The sequence below is a fragment of the Adiantum capillus-veneris genome, chromosome 26 (genome assembly GCF_014529385.1).
Source record: "Adiantum capillus-veneris isolate H3 chromosome 26, ASM1452938v2, whole genome shotgun sequence".
Taxonomy (NCBI): Eukaryota; Viridiplantae; Streptophyta; class Polypodiopsida; order Polypodiales; family Pteridaceae; genus Adiantum; species Adiantum capillus-veneris.
The window spans coordinates 46,889,734-46,897,247 of NC_140956.1; the positions used below are offsets into that span (position 1 = coordinate 46,889,734).

The 7,514-nt window shown below is 41.9% G+C and overlaps 1 pseudogene across 1 annotated transcript; it reads right to left on the reverse strand.

Moving 5' to 3' along the window:
* Window positions 1–2,827: 2,827 nt before the first annotated feature.
* LOC147423376 (pentatricopeptide repeat-containing protein At4g18520, chloroplastic pseudogene) lies at window positions 2,828–6,719 on the reverse strand (annotated as a pseudogene). The gene is made up of 2 exons (XR_015186644.1): window positions 4,829–6,719; window positions 2,828–4,744 (listed from the first exon to the last, which is right to left on the reverse strand). The product of XR_015186644.1 is annotated as a pentatricopeptide repeat-containing protein At4g18520, chloroplastic pseudogene (transcript).
* Between the last annotated feature and the right edge of the window lie 795 nt (window positions 6,720–7,514).

A 7,514-nucleotide genomic window follows, 5' to 3' on the forward strand; every position in this document is an offset into this window, starting at 1 on the left:
GCCTAACAGATTTTGGGCAGAAGCATTAGAAACATCTGCCCATCTTATTAATAGATCTCCCAACAAATCTTTAGATGAGAAAGTACCTAAAGAGCTTTGGTCTAGAAAATCACCTTCTTACAAGCATCTTGGAGTCTTTGGCTATAAAGCATATTGCCATGTTTCAAAGGAGTTTAGAAGCAAGTTGGCCCTTAAGTCAAAGAAATGCATATTTCTTGGCTATGGAAATCTTGGCGGGTTGGGATATCGATTATGGGATCCTCAATCTAAAAAGATTATTCGCAGCAATGATGTATACTTTAATGAAGAGAAGATGCATAAGAAACCTTTGCACACATTGGAGGTCAAGAGAGTTATCTTCCAAGAACATGGAGCTATTCACAATAGGGATGAAGTGCCTAATATTGGAAACAAGGCCATAATCCTCCTGTAGTACAAGATATTGTTGAGGAACAATAGGCTCAATCAGTTATTAGAATGTCTAGAAGAGTTTCAAGGCCTCCTCATAGATATACTCCCTCATTGGACTACATTACATTGACCTCTTGCTATAAGGAAGCCATCTCAATAGATGACAAGGCAAAGTAGGAGAAAGTTATACAATCAGAAATGGACTTACTGCATAAGAATCAAACTTTGAAGTTGGTTTGGTTGCTTAAAGGTAAAAAGGCATTAACATGCAAATGGGTATACAAGTAAAAAATTACACCTCATGATAATAAACCCAAGTACAAGGCACAACTTGTTGCTAAAAGATTTAAGCAACAATAGGGAATTGAATTTGATGAGATCTTTTCTCCGGTTGTCAAGATGACTACTCTGTGTGTGTACTTTGTTGGTTGCAAAGAGGACATGGAACTTGACTAGATGGATGTCACGACAATGTTCTTGTATGGTGATCTTCAAGAAAAAGTTTATATGCAGCAACCAGAAGGTTTTGTTGACAAGGGCAATGAAAACTTGGTTTGTCAATAGTTAGAAAAGACCCTTTATGGTCTAAAACAATCATCAAGGGACTCGTTCATGCTCTCTCAATGCTACAAATGTAGCAAAATGGACCACTACCTCTACACTAAGCAAGTTAATGATGGTAGTTTGTTCATTTTGGTCCTTTATGTGGATGATATGTTAATTACCAAAAAATATAGAGATGAGATTTCAATCCAAGAAACTGGTCTTTCTGTCTCAACGTGAGTACATTGATAAAGTACTCAAGCATTTCAATATGGAGAGGGGGAAGGCATTGAGTACTCCCATATGTATAACTTTATAAAAATGATTGCCCTAAATTCGATGAGGAAATGCAATGGAATAGCCCAAGTGTCTTATTCATCTAAAGTTGGGAGTTTGATGTATGCCATGATTGCTACATGTCGTGAGATTGCTTTTGTAGTGGGAGTAGTTAGCAGATACATGTCAAACCTAGACAAGAAACATTGGGAGGCAGTGAAAGGGGTCATGCGCTATTTAAATGGTACAAAAGACGTACATTTTCTTTGGAAGAAAGGAAGCATATGTAAGGTTACACGGATGCAGATTATACAGGAGGCTTGGACAAGAGAAGGTCCACTTCAGGTTATCTCTTTGAATTCACTGGAGGTGCAGTTTCATGGTGATCACGTTTGCAAGATTGTATTACCTTGTCTACTACAAAATCTGAATATGTAGCAGCTTCAGAAGCTTGCAAGGAAGCTATATGGCTTGGTCGACTAGTAGGAGACTTGGGAATGAGAGTTGAGAGGCATGTGTTACATTGTGATAGCCAAAGTGCTGTACAATTGGCAAAGAACCTAGTGCTTCATGCAAAGACGTAGCATGTGGATCTTAAATATCACTTCATTCGTGAGGTGCTTCAGGACAAGCAATTGCAGCGTGCCAAGATTCGCACCAGTGAGAATCCTACTGATCTTCTACCAAAGGGCTTACCTTCGGAGCGGTTTGCACATTGTTGGGCACTCATGAGCATTGGTAGATGATCATGGTCATTATCTACTTGTATTGTATGTATATACACATTGTCACCCCAGCTTAAAGGCATATTGTCCTTTAAATGGAAGGTTATTGGGGTGGTAAAGCCCAATGTGCCGTGCCTAAGTGTTGGACGTCCAGACACTAACCAGGAACTAACATTGGCCATTCATTCTACATAAAACAATAAGGACTCACAACCCTAAGATTTGTGCATGCATGATTTTGTGAGGCCGAATAAAAAAGCAGTTCCATCATGATGTTGAAAATTTGTTTCTTGCTTGAGAGTTCATAGCAGTGGATTGCCTTGTTGAATCCTAAATTTGAAGGTAACGTCTTAAAGGCATGCTCTGAACTTAAAGATGTGAAGCGACACTCTAAGATACACAAAGTGGTGGTCTCAATAGGTTTGCTGGTCAATGATCCTTTATCTTGGCAATGCTGTGGTGGACATGTATGACAAACGTAGTTGTCTTGCACAAGCCAGGGCATGTTTGATCAACTTCTAGTTAGGGACATTGTGCCAGTCTCAAGTGCTGGAGCACATAATGCGACAACACAACGAGGAATTGGCAGAAATGGGGGATGAGGACAGGCACAAGCTTAAACGGATTATGTAGCAGGTAATTAGGGCAAGCCTTAAGCTTCTTCGTATGCTCCATGGAGCTTCAAAAGCAGTATGCATCTCTCATGGGGAGCAAGGCATGATATCTTCAAGATAATTGCGAGAGCAACCCAAATATAATATTTAACAAGTCAATCCATCATCCCAAATGAAGTAGAGGAGGTGCACTCGGATACACCTACACGCCATTCAACTTGCAGCAGTCACTCAAAGAAAATTACACAATAAAATATCGGAAAATGAAGTAGAGCTTTTGTTGTGTTTTTGTTTTGTTTTGTTTTAGGAGTCGGGTTGGGCACTTCCGGCCGCTCCCCTCATACACCAAAAAAGTGCACAAGAAGAACGACCAGGACTATGCACCCAAGCTCCTAGGGCAAACGCTTTTGTCACTAGTTTCCTCTGGACTACGAGAGGCCAGAATTATCTACACTCTTAGAGCCGTGCCCTTTTGTTGTGCATAGTAAGAATACCACAAAGGTTTGTTGAGCTCCTTCTAGGAAAAATTTGCCGTCGCGCATCAGAAGGCATTGTAATACCCCCAATCACTGATTATCTGAAGATTATGTATCCAAGCTTAGCAACAAGAATCCCCTTAATATCATTGTATGCTCTTTGCTGCTGATTGTATGTCAAACAACTGCTTTGAAGTCATATCTTCCCTTAAAACAGAGTCTTGAGTGTGTAATTACAAGCTTGCTTCACACACCCACACACACACAAGGGAAGCCTCGAACGCGTCCAATTTCCCCTCTTGTCAAGTTTCCCCTCTCCCATCCATTAAAAGTCCCGAGATCTCCTGCCACACTTTGTCCACAAAAACTCAAAATGAAGCATTGGCACATGCAACAAAGGCACAAAATAACTCCTTTCTCCCTTCTCCTCTAGGGCATACATACCTTTATAGCCTTCTTTCATCCTTCTGAAACCTTTTTACATTCTTGGCATGCTAAAACATGCCTTAGAGGACAAGGAGAAAGGTGTACATACTTCTATACGCCTTCCTTTTATATTGTAACAGGCTGTTAGGCCTCATTTGACTTTCTTGTCATTTTTTTGCTTTAGAATGCTTTTACATTTTCACTGTCCCTTCAATCTAGACCTCACTTCACTTCCTTTTCCTTTCTTTCTTTGTTGTAAGTAGCAGAACTAGAGAGTGCGATTAGTAGGTAGCTGGCACCATCCATCTTATCCTCAAGAGCCAAGTTGTAGGATATATTAGCGTTGTCAGCGATGGCCATTGATTGCATTAGAGGCCATTGATTGTATCTGATGCAAAGTGACTCGCATAGGATCAATCTCTTCTTCATAGCACAACCCAAAAGAAACTGAGTAGCACCTATCTTGCTGAAATGATCACTGACAAACTTTAGCACAAAAGGAAAAATTTCCCTCCACAACGGTGCTAGTAACAGAAGTAGAAGCCAAAATGAGCTCAGAGTAGAATTCTGACAGCACCACGCTCTATGAGCCTGCCCGAATTATTCGTCGACTTGTGAGAGCTTATCGCTCGTCCCAATTGAAGAATATGAGCAAGAGATTCTCGATAAGGCAATCCAACAAGATCACCTCCTCGTCACCTTGGATACCACTATTAGGTGTGGATTTCTGGGAAAACACGCACACAACAAGAAGAAATTAAAAGAAGCTTAAGAGCACACAACTCAGAATGTTTACTAGTTTTAGAATGTACACAGATATGAGAGCTCTTGCATGCCTGAAGTAAAGTCGAATTGTTCCGAAATATGTGAGCGACAGAAACCGCATGCATTGCAGTTGCTCTGCCAGGCAAGTTTTTACATTTTGATTAGCACTACCAGAGAACCACAAAATCATGCCGTTGCTATAATGGTAGAAAATGTTGGAGTCAGGGGCAATGTGTCTCCCCACACATGTCTAAATTCTTATGCATATATATGCTAATCCATGCAATTCCTTTATCCTTGATGCGATAAGCAACCTCATAGATGCCTCCTATGAGGTGAGCTTCCTCAAAGGTAGTGTCCGACTCTTCTCTGTTCTGTGTCCCCCTGCGTGCATGATAGTTTTTCAAACGCCAATCAATCGTCAAACAAAGACGAGTTTGAAAGTATGGAACGAGTTTGATTCCCACCCTTGAGCCGAATCAAACGAGTCCCCATGTCCTGTGTCCCCCTGCATGCGTGATAGTTTTTCAGACGCCAATCAAATCGTCAAACACAGATGAGTTTGAAAGTATGAAACGAGTTTGATTCCTACCCTTGAGCCAAATCAAACGCGACTTCGATTTTGAAGCATTCTGTAGGATTCAAATCCAAGAGAGCCATTTGAGTATTTACATAGGGCATTTGCAAGCAAGGAGCATTCTCATCACATTCCAGCATTGAGCATTAAAATGAGTCATGAATTGATGACCATTGCGAAGAAAATACCGTAACAAATAGGACCTTGGGTTGAGTTTGAAACTCAGCTTCAAACTCCAATTCTTTCAAACTTCTGCTATGCCTTCCAACAAAGTTTGAATTAAACTATAGCATGCATGAGTGCTTGGTGTACCGAGCTTCTGCCACAACCTTCCACATAACATGCTTTGACTGCTTCCTTGACATCATGCTCAGGCAACCCTCACAGAGCAGAAGCAGAATACTCTTTTGTACCCATGTAATTCTTTTAAGATGCCGCAAAGTTAGACCCACATATTATTGCATCACCCTACTCCCATGGTGTTACAAGCTTTTAAGATGCAAGAAAATGTAACAGAGTCAGGAGAACAGCCCTCATGTTTCATACGCATGAACCAACTGACTGCTTCCTCATTACATCCATGTTGGCAATATCCCCCAATGAGCGAAGTCCAGGAAATTTTATCTTGAACTGGAAGCTCATCAAACACTCTTTGTGCCTGTGGAAGTACGCCACATTTTCCATACATATCTACCAGCGCATTCCCAAGTAAATTATTGTGTCCAAGGTGCCTTTCTTTGACAATTTCAGCATGGATTGTGCTGCCCTTCTCAGCAGCCCCGGCGTTGCCACATGCTTTCAAAGCACACAAGAAACTTACAGCATCAGGAGAGAGACCTTCATGCTTCATTCGATCGAAACAACGAAGCGCTTCCTCTCCTTGGCCGTGTTGGCTATACCCTGCAATTAGTGCAGTCCAAGCTACTTGATCTCGAGCCGGGAGCTCATCAAACACTTTTTGGGCCTTTGCAAGTGCGCCACATTTGGCATACATGTCCACCAATGCATTTCCAAGCTCTATATCTTTTTCAAGCAACCTCTGGCGAATGATCTCAACATGTATTTTGCAGCCTTTCTCAGTCAATCCAAGGCTACAACATGCTTTGAGGAGGCAAAGGAAGGTCACTGCAGTGGGGGATATACCTTCGGCTTGCATCAGCTCATAACAAGTAAGGGCCCTCTTGCCATCTCCATTTTCGCAATAGCCTGTGATCAACGTGTTCCATGAGACTACATTCCTCAGAGGAAGCTCATTAAACACCTGATGCGCCTTGACAAGTGCACCGCATTTGGAATACAAGTCAATCAATGCATTGCCAAGGATGATATTCTTTCCTAATAACCCTTGTCTGATGATCTCTGCATGTATTTCCTTCCCTCTGTGGGCTGCTCGTATACTACCACAAGCTTTGAGGATGCAAGCAAAGGTGACCTCATTAGGGGCCAGGCCATCATCTTGCATTTGTTCAAAACAAGCGATTGCTTTCTCACCATGACCATGTTGGGCATAGCCTGCGACAAGCGCATTCCAAGAGACCACATTCCTTTCAGAGAGCTCCTCAAGCATGCCTTGCGCCTTGGCAAGAGCACCGCATTTTGCATACATGTTGACCAAGGTGCTGCTGATATAAATATTGTTCATAAGCAAACCCTTTTTGAGAATTTCAGCATGAACTTTGCTGCCCCTGTTCAAATCTCGTTGTTTGGAACAAGCCTTCAACAAGAGGACAAGAGCAAGATCAGCGGTGGTTTCCATCGCTGCTGTTCCCCTGCTGCTGATGATGACATGGGCGACGAGGTAGCTTCATTGGAAATTGTAGCTATGGCGCTGGCTTTAAATTAAGATCTCTCTCTCTCTCCCCCCCTCTCCCAAGTGTGGTAGATTGGTTATCTCTCTCTCCCCCCCCTCTCCCAAGTGTGGTAGATTGGTTATGCAGGGGGACTCTTATTCAAGAGGGAACTAGAGTGCTTCGTTAGCTATGTTCCATCGAATTGAGATCAAACAAAATATTGGAAACTGAGAGAGAGACGTAGAAAAAGAAGAGAGAGAGATTTCATGAAAGCGTTAGATTTTTTTACATGAAAGTGCTTGGGATATCGATCATCGTGGTTCAGTGGTGTACCTCCACAAAAATTGGTTACTGATCATATATTGGAAACTAAGAGAGAGAGAGAGAGAGAGAGAGAGAGAAAGAAGAGAGAGATATTTCATGCAAGCGTTAGATTTTTTTACCTGAGAGTGCTCGGGATACCGATCATCGTGGTTCAGTGGTGTACCTCCACAAAAATTGGTTATTGATCATAATGCTTCAGAGGGGTACCTCACCAAAAACCACAAGGAGTGTTAAGAGTTTTGTCAAGCTCAATGTTCATGATCATACAAGATGTCAATGTTATTGTTTGTTGTTCCATTTTTATGTTTCAAAAAAAAGAAAACATGCAAGTCTCCTTGCATGGGGGAGTTTGCACAATCTTCCCCAATTTTTATAATACGAGGGAACGTGCCATTCCCACGACAGCATGCAATTTTCAATGCGTTCATTAACTGCGTTCTCGTTGTCAAAAATCAAAAAATAATAATGCTTACTCACCGCACGATTGAATGTATGTCGCCAATAGACTTCCTTGCATCAACGATGTTAGGCCTCTCCTGCACTTAACCCGCTACAAGAGACGACACCCCAAGGAGGATACCCTTCAA